We start from the raw sequence: 18,035 nt of genomic DNA on the forward strand, positions 1-18,035 counted from the left end.
AGAACACACTGAAGGAATCTGCCGGTTGCAGCCCGTGATCAGCGACACACGCTGCCCCGCCGAGGCCAAGCCTCACACCCCAGTCATCGGAACACGAGCCAAGATTGTGGGCGCTCGACTGCTCGTCCACACCCCCACTCGCATCGACACCCTAACCTACAATCAGCACGACACGGCCACTCGTGTCAGCCTGCCCAATCAAAGTATGTGGATCCAGGTACCCCTGGGTTCCATCCTTCACCTCAACAATCTGGCAGTGTACCGTCTCTCAAGCGAAGAGGACCCGTCAGAACTGGAAATCTCATCCTCCTCCGGAAATCACAACCACACCTTAGATCCAGAACTGGAACTGATGATTGAGAAAAGGGGGTCCCAGCTAATTGACATTACTCCCGTTGATACAGCCCTCCAAGCACTCTCCCGACTGCCCGTCCTGACCAGCTCACCTATAGCCCAGGCTTGGACAGCTGCTGACACAGCCCTCTGCCTCTCCATAGCAATCAAGTACGCACTCACCCTGGGCCTGGCCTCCATCCTATCCGAAGGGACCAAAGGGATGCAAGAGTCCATGGACAAGTGCCTATCTGCCCTTCCTCAAGGCTTCAAAAGGAGACAGAGGAGAGGAAGTTTCAAGGCAAAGAAAATGCCCAGCCTCATCGAGATGGACAGAGAACCAGTAGGAACCACCTGCTGCTTGACCATCCGGATCCATGTGCCATCGAACCTTGTTACCGTCCAACAAAGTCCGCACAGGAACTTCGTTGGCCGAAAGGGGGATTGTAGCGTCTGGATAGATCCGGCGGGGTCAATCAAAGTTAGAATCTTCAGAATGCTTTTAGCCTCCTGAACTGTGCATGTAAATCACGAATCGGCTCCGGCAAGTCCGGGACCAATTGCCCCATTGGCACCTTTGTTACCCCAGTAAAGAAAAACAGAACACATTCTATCCAGCCCCAGAGACTTCAAAGAGTCACCCTGGTGGGACTAAAGGACATATGGTCACAGACACTGGCCACAACCCCAATACACACACACATACACTCACAAACACGCATGGAGATTGTGAATGTACATTTATCCTCCAAATATGACTGTGCCAATATGTACCCGTCGCTGTATTTAAAGGTGCATGTATTTATCCCTAGTATATAAGCTTAGCTACGACTGTAGTTGTATTAGTTTTCTTCTAAACGATAAAACTCAAGTATAAACTGTATCTCACCTTTTATGTCTTTGCCATCTGACAAGTTTGGTCTCATTGTAAAGCTTTCGTTATGCTCTAATTGAAAATGTATGTCACATGACTGTAAAATGCATTCTTCTATTTTTAATGGTACTTTGAAGAAAATGTACTCAGATCGGACACTTCGTAAACCATGCAAATTAGGTCATAAATGGAGACAAAGAAAGAGTTTGCCCGCCAAAATCGCACCCTCATCATTGGCTGATGTATCCCAGGAGGCGTTCTGGCCTGTTGTCCTTAAAACACAACGACACGCATCTCTCATTGTCTCTCGATTGTCTCTCGCCATTTAACACACGTCTCTCCCGGACGTCTCGGCGACCGCGCTTCCATCACGCGCCCCCTCTCTTCGGGACGACCATCCTTTGGCAACAAGTTTCTTTGTCAAACCCTCTTCATCCGTCGCCCTAAGTCTTCACTCTTCATCGCCTAGGAGACGGACTCTTTTTCTTTCCTTTCCGGTTATCTTACTCTTAAGTTAAACCCTTGTTTGAAAATCCCGCCGAAGAACACCTTCTCGGAAAAGGACCAATCGCTTCAGCCGCACGCACCGAAACTCCTGCAGAAACACGAAACGACCACAGCACCTGAACCTATGCAAGTATAGAACCATTCTTTCCAAAGCGTTTTAAGCTCGATGTGTAAGCGGAGTTTCCTTGCTGGCTCTCAAAGGTTTTAACTGTTAGTAAGTTGCCATTCCTTTGATCACCTCTGTTTTCTTGACTTTACTTTCGTTTTCCATATATGTGTATTGTTTGTGTATGTCTAGTAGTATAGTCTCTGTATCCGTAGTTTCATATATTAAATACATTATATTCATGCTCGATTGTTTTTTTTGCTCATGCAACAAACCCAGGTCACTTTAACGTTTCGATCCAGTATCCTTGCTTTACGCATTGATGCTAGAATAGGAAGTCTTTCTCGTGGCCAGAGAAAAACCTTCCTTTTATAATCGGCTATGAGGAGCTAACGGTTTGCTGGACAAACTAATAGTTTCTCTAAATTATTATCAAACCAGAACTAATCATATATGTGATTGATTATAATTCGTTGTAATTAATTCACAATATATGTATAATTCCCTCTCGGGTCGGTATATGTATTATAATTAATCATAAAGCTTTATGATTTATTATATTCATATATTTCACCCATAAATTAATTAAATACCTGTACTGATTCGCTACAGAGGGGTTGACCTCGTTGCTATGGACAATGCACACAGTGACTGGCTGATGGGGGAGGAGTCTCTGTCAGCAATTTAATTATAAAAAATATTGTAGAATGAGGCATCATGTTGCCATATTCAAATAAAGATTTTAAAATGTAGGCTGTGTCACTAATTAAACTAGTATGTTCAGCTAAATGTCAGCCTCTTACATGTCTGCGTCTCGAGAGAATGCAAATTATATTTTATAAATAAAGTTTATAAACAGATCTCTCCAGAGATGTTCAATCGGTTTTAAGACTGGGCTCTGCCTGGGCCACTCAAGGACATTCACAGAGTTGTCCCATAGCCACTCCTTTGTTATCTTGGCTGTGTGCTTAGGGTCGTTGTCCTGATGCAAGATGAACCTTCGGCCCAGTCTGAGGTCCAGAGCGCTCTGGAGCAGGTTTTCATCAAAGATGTCTCTGTACATTGCTGCATTCATCTTTCCCTCGATCCTGACTAGTCTCCCAGTTCCTGCCGTTGAAAAACATACGCTTGCTATTCAGGCCAAAGAGTTCAATCTTTGTTTCATCAGGCCAGAGAATTTTGTTTCTCATGGTCTGAGAGTCTTCCAGGCGGGTTGTCATGTGCCTTTTACTGAGGAGTGGCTTCCGTCTGGCCACTCTACCATACAGGCCTGATTGGTGGAGTGCTGCAGAGATGGTTGTTCTTCTGGAAGGTTCTCCTCTCTCCACAGAGAAATGCTGGAGCTCTGTCACAGTGACTATCCGGTTCTTGGTCACCTCCCTGAGTAAGGCACTTCTCCCCTGATCACTCAGTTTGGCCGGGCAGCTTGCTCTGGTGGTTCCAAACTTCTTCCATTTATGAATGATGGAGGTCACTGTGCTCATCGAGACCTTCAATGCTGCAGAAATGTTTCTGTTCCCTTCCCCAGATCTGTGCCTCGATACAATCCTGTCTTGGAGGTCTACAGACAATTCTTCAGACTTAATGGCTTGGTTTGTGCTCTAACATGCACTGTTAACTGTGGGATCTTATATAGACAGGTGTGTGCCTTTCTAAATCATGTCCAATCAACTGAATTTACCACAGGTGGACTCCAATCAAGTTGTAGAAACATCTCAAAGCTGCTCAGAGCCCCAAAGTGTTGGGGGCTCGCTCACAGGGAGACCTGCTAAGGCCAGCTACCTGGAGCGTGTCTTGTTGCTACAACATCCACACTAATGGGGGCTCGCCACAGAGAGGCCTGCTAAGGCCTACTATCTGATGGTAATCATAATAGCTACCAGAAACCCATTTACTGGGGGCTGCTCACAGGGAGGTCTGCTAAGGCCAGCTACCTGACAGCATGTCTGCTGGCTGCTAAGAGCCCAACATGGTGGGGACTCACTCTGAAGGGAGGCCTGCTAAGGCCTACTACCTTATAGCAAGGCTAGTAACACAGATAGACTGCTACATTGCCAACAAGCAGTGTACTCAGTAACAACACTTTTTACCCTTTAAGCAAGGGGAGAACAAACTTACGCCATCATGCCCTGGTGGAGGCCCCTTTGGGCCTACTACTCCAGGAGAGCACGGGCGTCAGCTCTTGGCAATGCTTGGGCTGCAAGGGAGCATACTAAATGAGCAGCCCACAGTGAAGGTCAAAATACCGCTCGGCCTGAGTCACAATGGTGCAGGGCAGATAAAAACAGAGCTAAAAGCAAAGCACACAGATAACACCTTGTTTAACAAGGGAGTACCATCCGCATGACCCTGAGAAAGCTACAGGGTGGAGGCCTACCATAGAGACTCACTCACGGCAGAAATGATATCTGTACTTAGCCTTAGGGGAATGGGGGCCTTTTTTTGAAAAAGCCACCCATAATCAACCCAGCACTTGAACTTTCATTCAGCTGGCTTAAGAGCGAGCCTAGCTAGGGCCTAACAGTAACTAGCTTATGAAATGCGGGGCTACAGCAAGGAGCATACTATTCACCATATGAAAAGGGCCTTTCATTTTGCTAGTGATAGTGCTTCACACATAACAGTCCCTGAAGACCAAAAGAAGATGACATGTTATCTAGGCGCCCCTTATATACTTTCGGGTCACACCATTATGATGTCATGGGTTGTCGCCGGTCAATATGATATTGCTGTGATTAGATGGGTGTTTCTCAAACGGAAGGCTGCATCCTACTGAGACTGCGTCCTTCCTAGTCCAGTCCTTCTGAGGCCTGTGGGCTAGTGTCCTCCTCAGCAATTAAACACTAGAATGAGACGGTCTAGTAGGTGTGCAAGGCTGCATCATGAAAGTTTCCGCCCCCACAGTCACATCACGATAATACTATTAAAACTTAATGTTGGAAAAGTACTTTGTATTGCAATTCTTAATATTAACTGGGTTTTTATTAATGCAATTTCATGAGTTTACACATACGTGAAATAAAAAAAAAAAATTAAAAAAAAAGTAATTTGTATAGTAATTTAATGCGTATTTGGCGTGCTGTCCGGGGGAGGGCTCCGAGCTCGGAATTTGGCCCGAACCCAGAGTACTTCCCCTTCTTAACTGGGATAGAAACCAGCCAAGAGTGAGGTGATGGGGTGGTGGAGGGATGCTGTGAAACTTGTCGCAGGATAGAGTTGAGAGACGGCTTTATATACCAGCTTCCTCTTGCACTGATTGGTTGATTACCTGAACATGTGCCTCCCGAATTTTGTTAAATAAAATTTCATACAGTGAATGACAGCTGTCTGCGGTCTCCCAGTGGCTTACATTATTGGCAGTTTAGTGTTAAGTGATTAGTGTTAAGTGAGCAAAACAAAAGATAGCATCTATGCTTTCATCTCTGAAAACATTATTTTTGTCTTACATTTCTTAATAAACTCAGACAAGCTCAGTACCGACTCGCTTTATATCCTTTAATTTTTGTGAATTGGAATGTGTGCAAAGGATAAGTGTTTCAGACACCGATTCACGCGGAGGCGTTCCCCTAGCGTTTCAGCGCAGCGTGAGTTCCCTTTCAAAAGGGAACCTGCACTACTATCAGTGTGTCTCTTGTTGACTTGACATATCTTCAGTAACTCGCCTCAATTCAGCACTTTCACACAATCAGCTACATTCTTCTCATATTCATTATTTAATGCTACAAACTCTAATATTTGACACTTACAGTCCTTGTGAAAAAGAAGTGCACTTTAGCATACTTTTACTTTTTTTACTATACATACATACTGTTATTATTCCAGAAATAATATAATAAAAAAAAAAAAAAAATATATATATATATATATATATATACTTAAGAGGAGATTGAATGTAATGTTCTTGGACACTTAATTATTTTTTTTCAAATTATATATTATATATATATATATATATATATATATATAAAAAAAAACACACTACAGTTAAAATGATAACCAAGTACTTTACATGTGCTTTAGTATGCTAGTCAACACAGAATAAGTGTACTTCTTTAAAGCACGACAAAAGAATACTAAAACAATGATTTAAAATGTACTTTAAAGAAAAACATTTAATTTGTTATTTTTACAAAGTGCACTTTTTAAAAGTGTACTTAAGTGTGTTAAGAAACATGAAAGTGTCTCTCTTTTAAGTGGCCTTTTATTTCATTAATATTAAATTATATCCAAGTCCAAAAAAAAATACTTTTAAGATTTTAAGTAATTATCTACAAGTGCACATTCAGTAGAATTAAGCACACTTCTTTATCACAAGGGACTGCGTGTGAACTTTCTAGGAAAAGGTTTGGATGATAAAACAACTGCTAGGATAATAAATATCTGCGTAGCAGGTCGAGCAGATCAATGGAGTCACGTTGTATTATTAAGAAGATTTAAGGAAAAGCAGTTCAAAGTCTATGAGTAGATTGACCATTTTTTGTAACTTTTGACTGGTTAGTGTCACTGAAACTCACAAGCACCCTTAAGGCAAAATCTCTAGATCAGGTTTTGTTTGGTTTTAACAAGCATTGCTAATATACAGCCTCACTTCCTGTATGGAGTCGTCATGGACAAATTCATCAATGTGTTACAGGCAAACAGTTATGGAATAAAAATCAATCTTATCAGGTTTGAAGATCACCTGACCCAATTTTAGAGACAATTACTGAAAATATTGTAGTAGAAATAAAAGATTTAATTAAAAAGATTATGAAAAATCTATTTGGGTGGAAATTCAAAACAGAAGAAAACAGAAGGAGAAATTAGTTAATGGTGTTTGCCTAATAATTTATTCTAATAATGTATTACGACTGATGATTACATGATAACACACACTTGACTGAATCTGACTGAATTCCTGACAACATCTCAGTCAACGGCTCATTCTGCTCTCATGAAATGTTTCTCTTGCTCAAGTCCACTATGATCCTGTTCTTCTAGATCTCTGTTACCTGCAGGAAATGGATGTGATCATGTGTGTGTGAAAGCTGCTCCAGCTCAGCGTCTCTCCTCCTCAGATCATTGATCTCCTGCTCCAGTCGCTCCAGTCGTTCTTCAGCTCGACTCACTGCAGCCTTTTCCTGATCTCTGATCAGCTGTGTGACCTCAGAGCGGCTTCTCTCAATGGAGCGGATGAGCTCAGTAAAGATCCTCTCACTGTCCTCCACTGCTGTCTGTGCAGAGCGCTGTTAGGACACACATCACAATCACACAGTGGCTTCAGCGGGACTGACAGAGTCCAAACTGAGACGTCTCAAACTTCTCTTCTCCTCCAGACTCACCTTATGAGACTCACAGCCTCTCTCAGCTGCTGAAGATCTTTCTGTCTCTGCTGGATTCTCTGACGGATCTTTATCTGCGTCTCCTTCAGCTGTTTCTGGAGGACAAACCAATAACAGGAAATGACACAATAAACTACTATCACACAAAAATTAAAGTTACATGAATCCAGAACTGGTGGAGGGTTAAAGACCAAGTTTATACTGTAGGCTCAAACCACAGATTAATAGTTTCCTGAAATGAGATTATGAATGAATATGAAACTGAAACATCAGCAGTTTGGAATGATATAAAACTAGACACTGATGAAATCATCAGTGTCTAGTTTTATATCGTTCCAAACCTGTATGACTTTCAGTCTATTGTGAGACACAACAGAAGATATTTTGAAGAATGTCTCAGCTGTTTACCAGCAGCAAACATCAAACCTCATTGGTTCTTGCATGTCACAGTCACATGACTAAACATCATGATGTCATGACACAAACACCAGTGAAGTTTGAATGTTTTTGATGTCATCATATTTGATTTGTGCTCTGTATACATGAGTTGATCAATGATTTGACTTGATTCAGGAATCAAAATTCGGCTCTACTTTAAAAAAGCAAGCACACTTTAGCATACTTTTAAAAAGTGCACTTTTTATGGAAATAATATACTTTAAAACAATATACTTAAGTTTCAACTTGAAAGTAATATTTTTAGACACTTATTTGTTAACTTACATGTTAATTGCCATTAACTGAAAATCAAGCATTCTTATGCTGCGTTCCAGGCAGGTTTCTGAGCCCGTAAGTCACGACTTCAAACCACGACTCATGACTTTATAGCGTTCCAGGCAAGTTGACGAGAAATTGCCTGAGTGTAAACAAACCAGCATGGCGGACCGTATGGGTCTTATGCTCATTTACAATCATTTCTATCGCCAAAGGTGCTTACTCCTTGCTTATTTGAGGGAAACAGAGGAGGAAAAACGGTGCATAAGGCAAGAGAAGCTGTTATACCTTTTATTTTACCGTGCACTGTCCATTGTTGTTTCGCGGGCTATGTGACGTCAGAGCGCGGAACTGGGAGTACATCGATCTATTACGAATTCACGAGTGGGAAGTCACGGGTTTGACTGCCGTTCCAGTGCACTTTCATGGGTAGAAGGTTGGAAAAACACGGGTTACGGGTTGCCTGGAACGCGGCATAAGTTTTTTTTTTTTTTTTTTTTATTGAAACAACAGTAGGGGAATACAAAGACATTTGAATATATAAAACAATTAAATCAAAATTCTGTATCTTATATCACAAAACAGTCACGTTTCTATTATATTAAGTATCCTTTTCAACAGCTTAGATGTCTTAACAGCTTTTCGATTGTTCTGTATTGATGTTAGAGAGTCATAAAAAATCTTCAAATCAGTGGAAAATAGTCTACCATTTGGTACAGTCGATATACATTTTGCTTTATGTATATGATATTTCCCTAGTAGTATAAGAAGTTTAATTATATTATCCAATTCCATTAAACCAGTATCACAATCCATAAACAAGACCATTACATCAGTTATAGTGACAAACTTGTAAAACAAGTCAAAAAGAAACATAGAAACTTGGGACCAAAATAATTTGGTATAATTACAACTGAAGAATAAGTGTACAATTGTTTCTGTTTCTTCTTTACAAAAACTACATAATGGCGAAAACCCTTCTTTAAATTTACTAATAAAATTGTTACATGGATAGTATCTGTTTATTATTTTAAAGTGAGTTTCTTTGACTTTATTAGGAATTACAAATTTATTTATATCTGACCACAAATTCTGAAAAACAAGGGAGTGATAATCCTGTTTCCACTTTACCATTGCCTTAGGCGAAACACTTTTTTCTCTGGTTAATATTCTTCTAATATACATATTATTAAATTTTTTATCCCTAATGGAAAGGCCCTCAACAGTCAGAGCAGGAAGAGAACCAATTACAGGATTATACATCTTTTCGTTTTTTATAAGATAGAGTAGTTTCGAAGAGATACAATGAATGAGTTTTAAATATTCTTTAAAAGATACATTTGTCCCAAGATAATTAATAAAATCAGTATAATTATATAAGTCACCTGATTGATTTATCAAGTCTGTAACAAAAATTAACCCTTTGTTAAACCAATCATTCCAAAAGATGGTTTTGTTTTTGAATAATATATATTGATTATTCCAAATTACACAGGAATGGGGAGAGAAATTATGTTTGTAGACTAATTTCCAGGCATTAAGAGCTTGTTTGTGAAAATTAGACAACTTAATTGGGAGTTTAGTACATTTAAAATCACAGGCAAGTAAAAAGTCAAGACCACCACATTCTTTAAAAATTAGATTGGGAATAAAGAACCATGGAAGGTTATTTTGACAAAGACAGTGCTTGATCCAATTAATTTTAAATACATTATTGATAGTGTCGAAATCTAAAGCATTAAGTCCTCCTTCTGATACACTTCTGATTATGGTTTTCCTTTTAATATACTCTGTCTTGCCTCTCCAGATGAATTTGAATAAAATTTTATCAACTGCAGCACACATTTTAGAATCTACATAAAGAGACAATGCAGGATATACAAGTCTGGAGATGCGGCATAAGTTTAGGCAGGCCTCGTAGTCAAGCTCCGCTATCAGCTGATTCGCAAATTCCAACCCCACCCATATCAGCTGATCTGATTTCTATGGACTCAATTGGCAACTCTCAAATAAGGCGCATTACTTAAACGCAGCTTCCATCTCTCTGCTTGCTTGGCTGCTTCCACTCAAGATAAGTGAAACGGTCTTTTTATGCTATGTCTATCATTTTCGTGTGGTCTGCTTTATCAGTTCATTATGAAGTAACAATACATGAGGTTTAATTCACGTGTCAGTAAACAATCTGCTTTAATACTTAGTGATTTTCTAAGCATATAAGAAGCAAGCCAATATGAGATTTGCTTTTATTCAGAGATGAGTTTTGCTGAACTCTATAAAAGGAAGAGGCTTTTTGTATTCGCATATCAAACGAAGCTACAGCAATCATAGATTTTGTACAGCAGAATGTATAACAAATTCAGACTACATGTTAGCGAATATCACCAGAAATATATCGCTAGCAGATTTTGCGGTTAAGCAGACGCTGTGCTTGCTTACCATTTGCACCTTATGATTAAATGCAAACAATGTATTCATCTATTTAGGAAGTACGCGAGCAGCTGCATTTCAGCGATTATATCTGGGCATATACTATATGGGACGAACAGCGATTGATAATGACGTATTCGTCAGCGTATAGACTTTACTGCTGTCACGTTAAAATAATTATTTTAACTTACTGAGTGTGCTGTGAGACAGTTCCAGGCAGGCTATTCTCAACGAAGCAAGAGCACACAGATTGTGCTGTAATCGTATCATTTTGGCAAACGTTTTTACTGGTTCATTGGCTCTGGAGGGTGTTTCGTTTGCGGTCATCAGGTGTTCACTATATCAGTCACAGTAGAGGTCTGCGCGGGACTGTTTTTTTTTCGTCCCGCTCCCGCAATGGTTCTATTCCACACGCACCCGCTCCCGCCTAAAATTCACTCTGTGTTCACCCGCTATCCGCATATAGTGATTTTCTTCCCGACCCGACGGGTCCCGCTAAAGATTGTTTCGAGAATCTCACGTTTAAACTTCCCCTAAAGTGAGTGATTGGGGATAACAAATTTAAAATGTTGCATAAACAAGATTTGTATTTGTTATTTGTCTATGATGCTGTCAACACCCTAAAAAATGTCAGAGAAAAAATGTCACAAAGAATAATAGGCTACATATCACAGAGAAAAATAGGCTAAATAGCCTACAACATGTCCATCAAAACTATAGGCTATGCCAAAATTACATAAACGAAAACTGTTTGCTTACTAGCTATACTGCAAAATGAAATCTTTTTTAACATCCACGCAAGAACAGAATGATGCTGACTGATGACCGTTTCAGAACGTCTCTCCTTCAAAATCCGATCACAAAAGTTGAATGTCTCTGAAGGTGCACTCGCGCAGACCTCTAATGCAAAGAACATATCTTGCCAGGTTTCTCAGGACAGGGAACTGGGGACTGTGTGAATGCCACCACTGCAGAAAGTTTTGTTCACTTCAAGTTCAAGCACGGATGCGCTGATGTCAAAGCATCTCAGGAGCGACCGGGTTATTGTCAGACCACCCGCTCCCGCCTAAAGTACACTAAAGTTACCGACCGCAATCCGCCTTTCATTCAAAATTTAATCCCGCGCAGCAAGAAATCAAACGCGGTGTTTTTGCTTTAAAACAGAAATAGGAGATTCATTGCAATATGGACCATGGTATGTGGTTATACCGGGACTCCGAAGCTCTGACGCAGTTTTCAAAGCACTATTGTATCACACCAAAGATTATAGATATAGGGGCTTTCACACGCTGTGCCGCTGCTTGTATATAGAAATATCAATACCACGTGATTGATTGATTGACGTTTTGAAGCTTCGAACGTCATGCAGTATCGGAAGATCAGGACAGCTGGTTTAAATTTTTGAAAAGTGGCGCTTCGCGAGCCGCTGCACCGTGCATAAAAGGGAAATGCATTTATTTTTGTTTTGTTTTATTTTGTTTTCAAAGCATAGCCTATAACTGCTGCAGTGATTTGTTAAATAAGGTGGAGAAAACAAGTCTGACCACAGATATTGCTAATGTGCATTAAGTCAAGCCACTTTTATTTGTATAGAGCTTTTTACTGTCAAAACAGTGTTAAAAGAAAAACAATTGGCTGCACAGCAGCTCTAGAATAAATTCATGTCATTTAAGTAAGTTCAGGTCCAGCTTAAGTAATTTCATTGTGATAAAAGCTTCGAGTTAAGCGTTTTTCGGCAAAATCTGATGAAAGCCTTAAACGCTTCAGAAAGCCTTGGCTCCCATCACTAATTTTAACAGCTTATTGATGCAGCTGCACTTCCTTAGACCGCTCGGGCTAAGATTGAGTGGAGGGGTCTTTGCATGCTCTCGCGGCCATATGTAATTCATGAAATAAAGTGTTCTGCTGTGAGGACCGACAGTTGGTTGCTGCAGGGTTTTAGAAGTGACATCTACAAACCCGATTCCAAAAAAGTTGGGACACTGTACAAATTGTGAATAAAAAAGGAAAGCAATAATTTACAAATCTCAAACTTATATTTTATTCACAATAGAATATAGATAACATATCAAATGTTGAAAGTGAGACATTTTGAAATGTCATGCCAAATATTGGCTTATTTTAGATTTCATGAGAGCTACACATTCCAAAAAAGTTGGGACCGGTAGCAATAAGAGGCTGGAAAAGTTAAATGTACATATAAGGAACAGCTGGAGGTCCAATTTGCAACTTATTAAGTCAATTGGCAACATGATTGGGTATAAAAAGAGCCTCTCAGAGTGGCAGTGTCTCTCAGAAGTCAAGATGGGCAGAGGATCACCAATTCCCCCAATGCTGCGGTGAAAAATAGTGGAGCGATATCAGAAAGGAGTTTCTCAGAGAAAAATTGCAAAGAGTTTGAAGTTATCATCATCTACAGTGCATAATATCATCCAAAGATTCAGAGAATCTGGAACAATCTCTGTGCGTAAGGGTCAAGGCCGGAAAACCATACTGGATGCCCGTGATCTTCGGGCCCTTAGACGGCACTGCATCACATACAGGAATGCTACTGTAATGAAAATCACAACATGGGCTCAGGAATACTTCCAGAAAACATTGTCGGTGAACACAATCCACCGTGCCGTTCGCCGTTGCTGGCTAAAACTCTATAGGTCAAAAAAAAGCCATATCTAAACATGATCCAGAAGCGCAGGCGTTTTCTCTGGGCCAAGGCTCGTTTAAAATGGACTGTGGCAAAGTGGAAAACTGTTCTGTGGTCAGACGAATCAAAATTTGAAGTTCTTTTTGGAAAACTGGGACGCCATGTCATCTGGACTAAAGAGGACAAGGACAACCCAAGTTGTTATCAGCACTCAGTTCAGAAGTCTGCATCTCTGATGGTATGGGGTTGCATGAGTGCGTGTGGCATGGGCAGCTTGCACATCTGGAAAGGCACCATCAATGCTGAAAGGTATATCCAAGTTCTAGAACAACATATGCTCCCATCCAGACGTCGTCTCTTTCAGGGATAACCTTGCATTTTCCAACATGACAATGCCAGACCACATACTGCATCAATTACAACATCATGGCTGCGTAGAAGAAGGATCCGGGTACTGAAATGGCCAGCCTGCAGTCCAGATCTTTCACTCATAGAAAACATTTGGTGCATCATAAAGAGGAAGATGCGACAAAGAAGACCTAAGACAGTTGAGCAACTATAAGCCTGTATTAGACAAGAATGGGACAACATTCCTATTCCTAAACTTGAGCGACTTGTCTCCTCAGTCCCCAGACGTTTGCAGACTGTTATAAAAAGAAGAGGTGATGCCACACAGTGGTAAACATGGCCTTGTCCCAACTTTTTTGAGATTTGTTGATGCCATGAAATTTAAAATCAACTTATTTTTCCCTTAAAATGATACATTTTCTCAGTTTAAACATTTTATATGTCATCTATGTTGTATTCTGAATAAAATATTGAAATTTGAAACTTCCACATCATTGCATTCCTTTTTTATTCACAATTTGTACTTTTTTGGAATCGGGTTTGTATATGTGAGATTCACTATCAAAATGCATGGATTGGCATAACATTGCAAGGGACAGAGATATGCCAAGTAGTATGCATTAATGTTACTCGGACTAATAGGATAATAGAATATTAGTTTCAGAAGCTGTTGCTTGCTCAATAGTATCTGCATTAGAGCACCCTCACTAAATTCTGGAAAAATTCTGGATTCCAGAACCGGGCTTGGCAGTCATGTCTAAACCTTTTCTTTTAATCTACGAATCATCAAACAAAGCCTTGTTTGTTTCAGAAGGGTGTTTACAGTTTTGCATAAAGGAGTAAAATACAAGCATGTAACAGTAGTGCTACATATTAAGTTTATGCAGCAAGCAAGCCATTTACATAAAAATTACTGTGACTAAGCATAGTGGACATGAGAGATGTTCGGTGATGGGCTTTCTCATGTATAGACATTTACTGGGGCTCAACTTTTTTCAACGCCTTTTCCCAGTGGGCTGATATTTTCATTTAAGCATGTGTTTCGGGCTGGTTTCAGCTGATTGAGTGTTATACGCATGCTATCATCTGCTGTCCAAATGACCTCCACATTTACAAATAGGAGTATAGAGGGTTTGTTGTGACTTTGTGTTTTAATGGTCAGTGGTTTGCTAGTGTATTGCAATGAGCTGCTATCCATGCCTGCTAACACCTTGTCAAACGCTCTGTTGTAATTGAATCCCATTGTGATAGCTGTATTCTGTGGGGTAAACACTGGTCTAGAACATTGTTCTTTGCAACAATGAGGAAACCGTTCATATTAATAAGAGACTCTCTTCAGTCCAGATTACAAACAGATTTGAAGTTGCCTTATTGGTTCAGTCATGGTTAAATTCATATTTCAGGCTGCTCACATTCCATGCTTAAACAACCAATTGCTGATTCTCTGTCTCGGTTTGAATTTCAGAAGTTCCACCTCCTGTGTCCAGAGGCAGTGCCATCAGCTGGTCTGCCTCCTTTCAGCCAAACCATACTAGACTAGATATGACCCTTCAATATTATTTGCACTCTGCAGCTCACTGCATGCGTAGTCGTCTAGCCAAATCTACATTTAAAAAAACACATTATTTGCCACGGAGCAGGGAAAGCCCATGTCCAGGGCCTGGTTTGCCTCCCATCTACGCCCTCTCTGCAATGCTACGAGCTTCTCCAGAGCTTCCTTCATTCACTGTGCTATGTGCTGCTACAACTGCAGCTTCCTCTATTCCTGTCTCTACATTGAAGGCCATGGGGCGATGGTCTTCAGCTGCTTATGAATGCTACCTCTGGCCCGATGCCATTCTTGAGAAAAGCAATGAGTGCTGCTCCCTCATCCATGGCTTGAAAATAAATATTATGGCTTCAATAGCTGTTGGGCCTATTTACATTTAAATACTGTAAATTTGACCGCAGATGTGTGATGACACTGCGTGTGCTTGGTGCGTGTCCACTGGCAAGGAGCAGAGCGAGCATTTTCAATTAGTTTCTTTGAAGTTGAGCGTGAAGTTTGGAAAAGCTGAAGCAAATTACATTCATGGGATTCATTACACAGGGTATGAGAGAGCTGTGAGAAACATGTGCTTTACTTGATGTTACACTTGCTGTTTGTGGTCTCATCCGCCGGTTGGCCTATTTTCCGTACAAATGCTGTACGAAGGCATCATTTATGTGTTTGGAATGCCGTGGGCTTATATATTAAAAATATGAAATTCACTGACGAATGGCTGCTTTTGATTTCAAAGTCTCACGTGCGCTTTGTGAAGAGCGCTGACGCATGCGACTAGTACTTGAATGTACTTGCTTCTCAAAATGCTTTTGACGCAAAGTAAACTGTTTCGATCATTAGCTCTTGCTACATTCCTCATGCTAGCTTCACATAGATCGATTGGCTCTTAAATTCAGTTAGATTAGCTTTTTGAAATGCTCATTTTGGTTCCTCTGCTGACTCTTCAATTTGGCAGGAAGAGCCAGGGAGGTTAGCCTTGTATGGTCTGTTTGGGGAAGGATTTTGTGCTGCTCTCCCTGATTATAAAATAGGAGGTAGTCCCCAGAAGCTGCTGCTGTTCCCTGTCTTAACTTAACATGGAGCTCATATAAAGGATAGGGAATTTAGAACAGAGCCATACCACCTATTTAATATTTATTCCTATCGTTAGCTCTAGCTACATTTTTCATACTAGCTTCACGTAGCTTGATTTGTTCTTTTACGTTATTGTTGCATTGGCTTCCTGAAATACTCATCTGGATCCTCGGCTGGCTCTTCGATTTAGCAGGAAGAGCCAGGGAGGATCGCCTGGTATGGTCTGTTTGGGGGGGGGATTTTGTGCTGCTCTCCCAGTTAAAAAAATGGGAGGTTGTCCCCAGAAGCTGCTGCTGTTCCCGGTCTTCACTTTCATGGAGCTCATGAAAAGGACATGGAATTTAGAACAGAGCCATACCGCCAAATGTAACTTCAGCAAAATATGCCAATAAAAAATTGACTAAAAATTTTGTCTCTGATAATTTTTTTTGACTTAAGTGGTCCTGACTGAAATGTATTTTAAATTTAAATTATAAGCAATTACCTGAACTTAAGAGTGATTTATTTTTTTTATTTTTTTTTTTTTTTTGACCCACTTAAGTAGGACTGAAGTAGGATCTTCATATGTAATTTCATTGAAATATGTGTAAAAATAAAGTCTACTGTCAAATGTACTGACAAGCATGCATGCTAAACTAAAATTTACTGTAAAAATGAAGTTGCACTTCAATACATTTAAACTTTTTTTAACTTTAAATATAATATTGCATAACACTTCATTTCAATAATACACTTTCATTTCATTAATATTATCTCCAAGTATATTATTATTTAAATACTTTTAAATTTGAAGTACACTCCAAGTGAACGTCAATACAATTAAGCACACTACTTTTTTTGGCCACTGGAGTTGTTTAGATTACTTTTTAATGCTTTTGTCTCCTAGAAAAAAGCATAAAACTAAGAAGCTAGAAACTCGTGTACCCCATTGACTTTCAATGTATAGTCAAACTGGTTTGAACGGCATGACGGTGAGTAAATGAAGACAGCACTTTCATTTCTGCGTGAACAATCCCTCTCAATTCATACCTGTTTCTCTGTCCTCTGTCCTGCAGTTGATACAGTGGTGTGGTTTTTATGTTCATACTCCTTACACCGCACACAGATGCATTGTTGATCAGTGATACAGAACATTTCTAGCTCTTTATCATGTTTATGGCAGATCATGTCCTGCAGTCGTCCAGTGGCATCGATCACTTTGTGTGGTTTACGAGAGTGATATTCCTCATGACGGTCAAAATGAGATTGACAGTAAGATTCCTGACACACCAGACAGGACTTGACGGCTTTGTATTTTCTTCCAGTACAGACGTCACACTGCACGTCTCCAGCTTCAGCGTAACACTCAGCAGGAAGTTTAGTCTTCTTCAGTTTCTCCACTATTTCAGCCAGCATGGTGTTTTTAGCTAAAGCAGGTCTTGGACTGAAGGCCTGTCTGCACTGAGGGCATCTGTAGACTCTCTTCTCATCCTCCTGATCCCAGCAGCCTGTAATACAGCTCTTACAGTAACTGTGTCCACAGGGAATGGCCACTGGATCCTTTAGGAGATCCAGACACACTGGACATGTGAACTCATCCTGATCCACTGAAATCCTGGCTTCTGACATTTTACTGCATGAATACAGAGAGACACCAACACACACATCTCAACAATACTTTCAGTTTCTGTTTCCCTGAACTGAGGAGCTAAAATAGCTTCCTGCTTCTGTGTTTGAGTGACGTGTATAAAACAGTCGTGTCTATAAAGCAGGTTTCTCAATCCTTGGACGCCTTTTTGGCCCTTTTTTGTGAAGTCTTCGGGAAACCAGTGGGAGATTCAAGTGTTGGTGAGCAATTGTATCACTTGCAACAAGGAAATAGCTCTGTTAATGATTATGCATTACGTTTCCATACTCTAGCTGCTGCAAGTGGATGGAACGAGCGCTCGCTCCTCACAACTTACCGTCAAGGGTCCGAGCCTAAGCTGTGGCTGCATACGATGATGCCATGGGTCTTAACCTCCTGGGACCCAGGAATAGAATTGTGTCCTCTGTAGTGGACATTATGTAAGGCTGGAGTCTGACCGTCTGAACTGAGGGACAACTTCTCCCTAGGAGAACAAAGGACTTTTCTGATAATTAACATTTGAACACTCTCTTGAACA

General features: G+C 40.4%; 1 pseudogene; it reads right to left on the reverse strand.

Annotated features, from left to right (window-relative positions):
* The window catches only part of LOC127508361 (tripartite motif-containing protein 16-like), a 32,117-nt pseudogene extending 14,555 nt beyond the window's left edge, over positions 1-17,562 (reverse strand).
* Between the last annotated feature and the right edge of the window lie 473 nt (positions 17,563-18,035).

The sequence above is a fragment of the Ctenopharyngodon idella genome, chromosome 3, assembly GCF_019924925.1.
Source record: "Ctenopharyngodon idella isolate HZGC_01 chromosome 3, HZGC01, whole genome shotgun sequence".
In the NCBI taxonomy this organism is placed as follows: domain Eukaryota; kingdom Metazoa; phylum Chordata; class Actinopteri; order Cypriniformes; family Xenocyprididae; genus Ctenopharyngodon; species Ctenopharyngodon idella.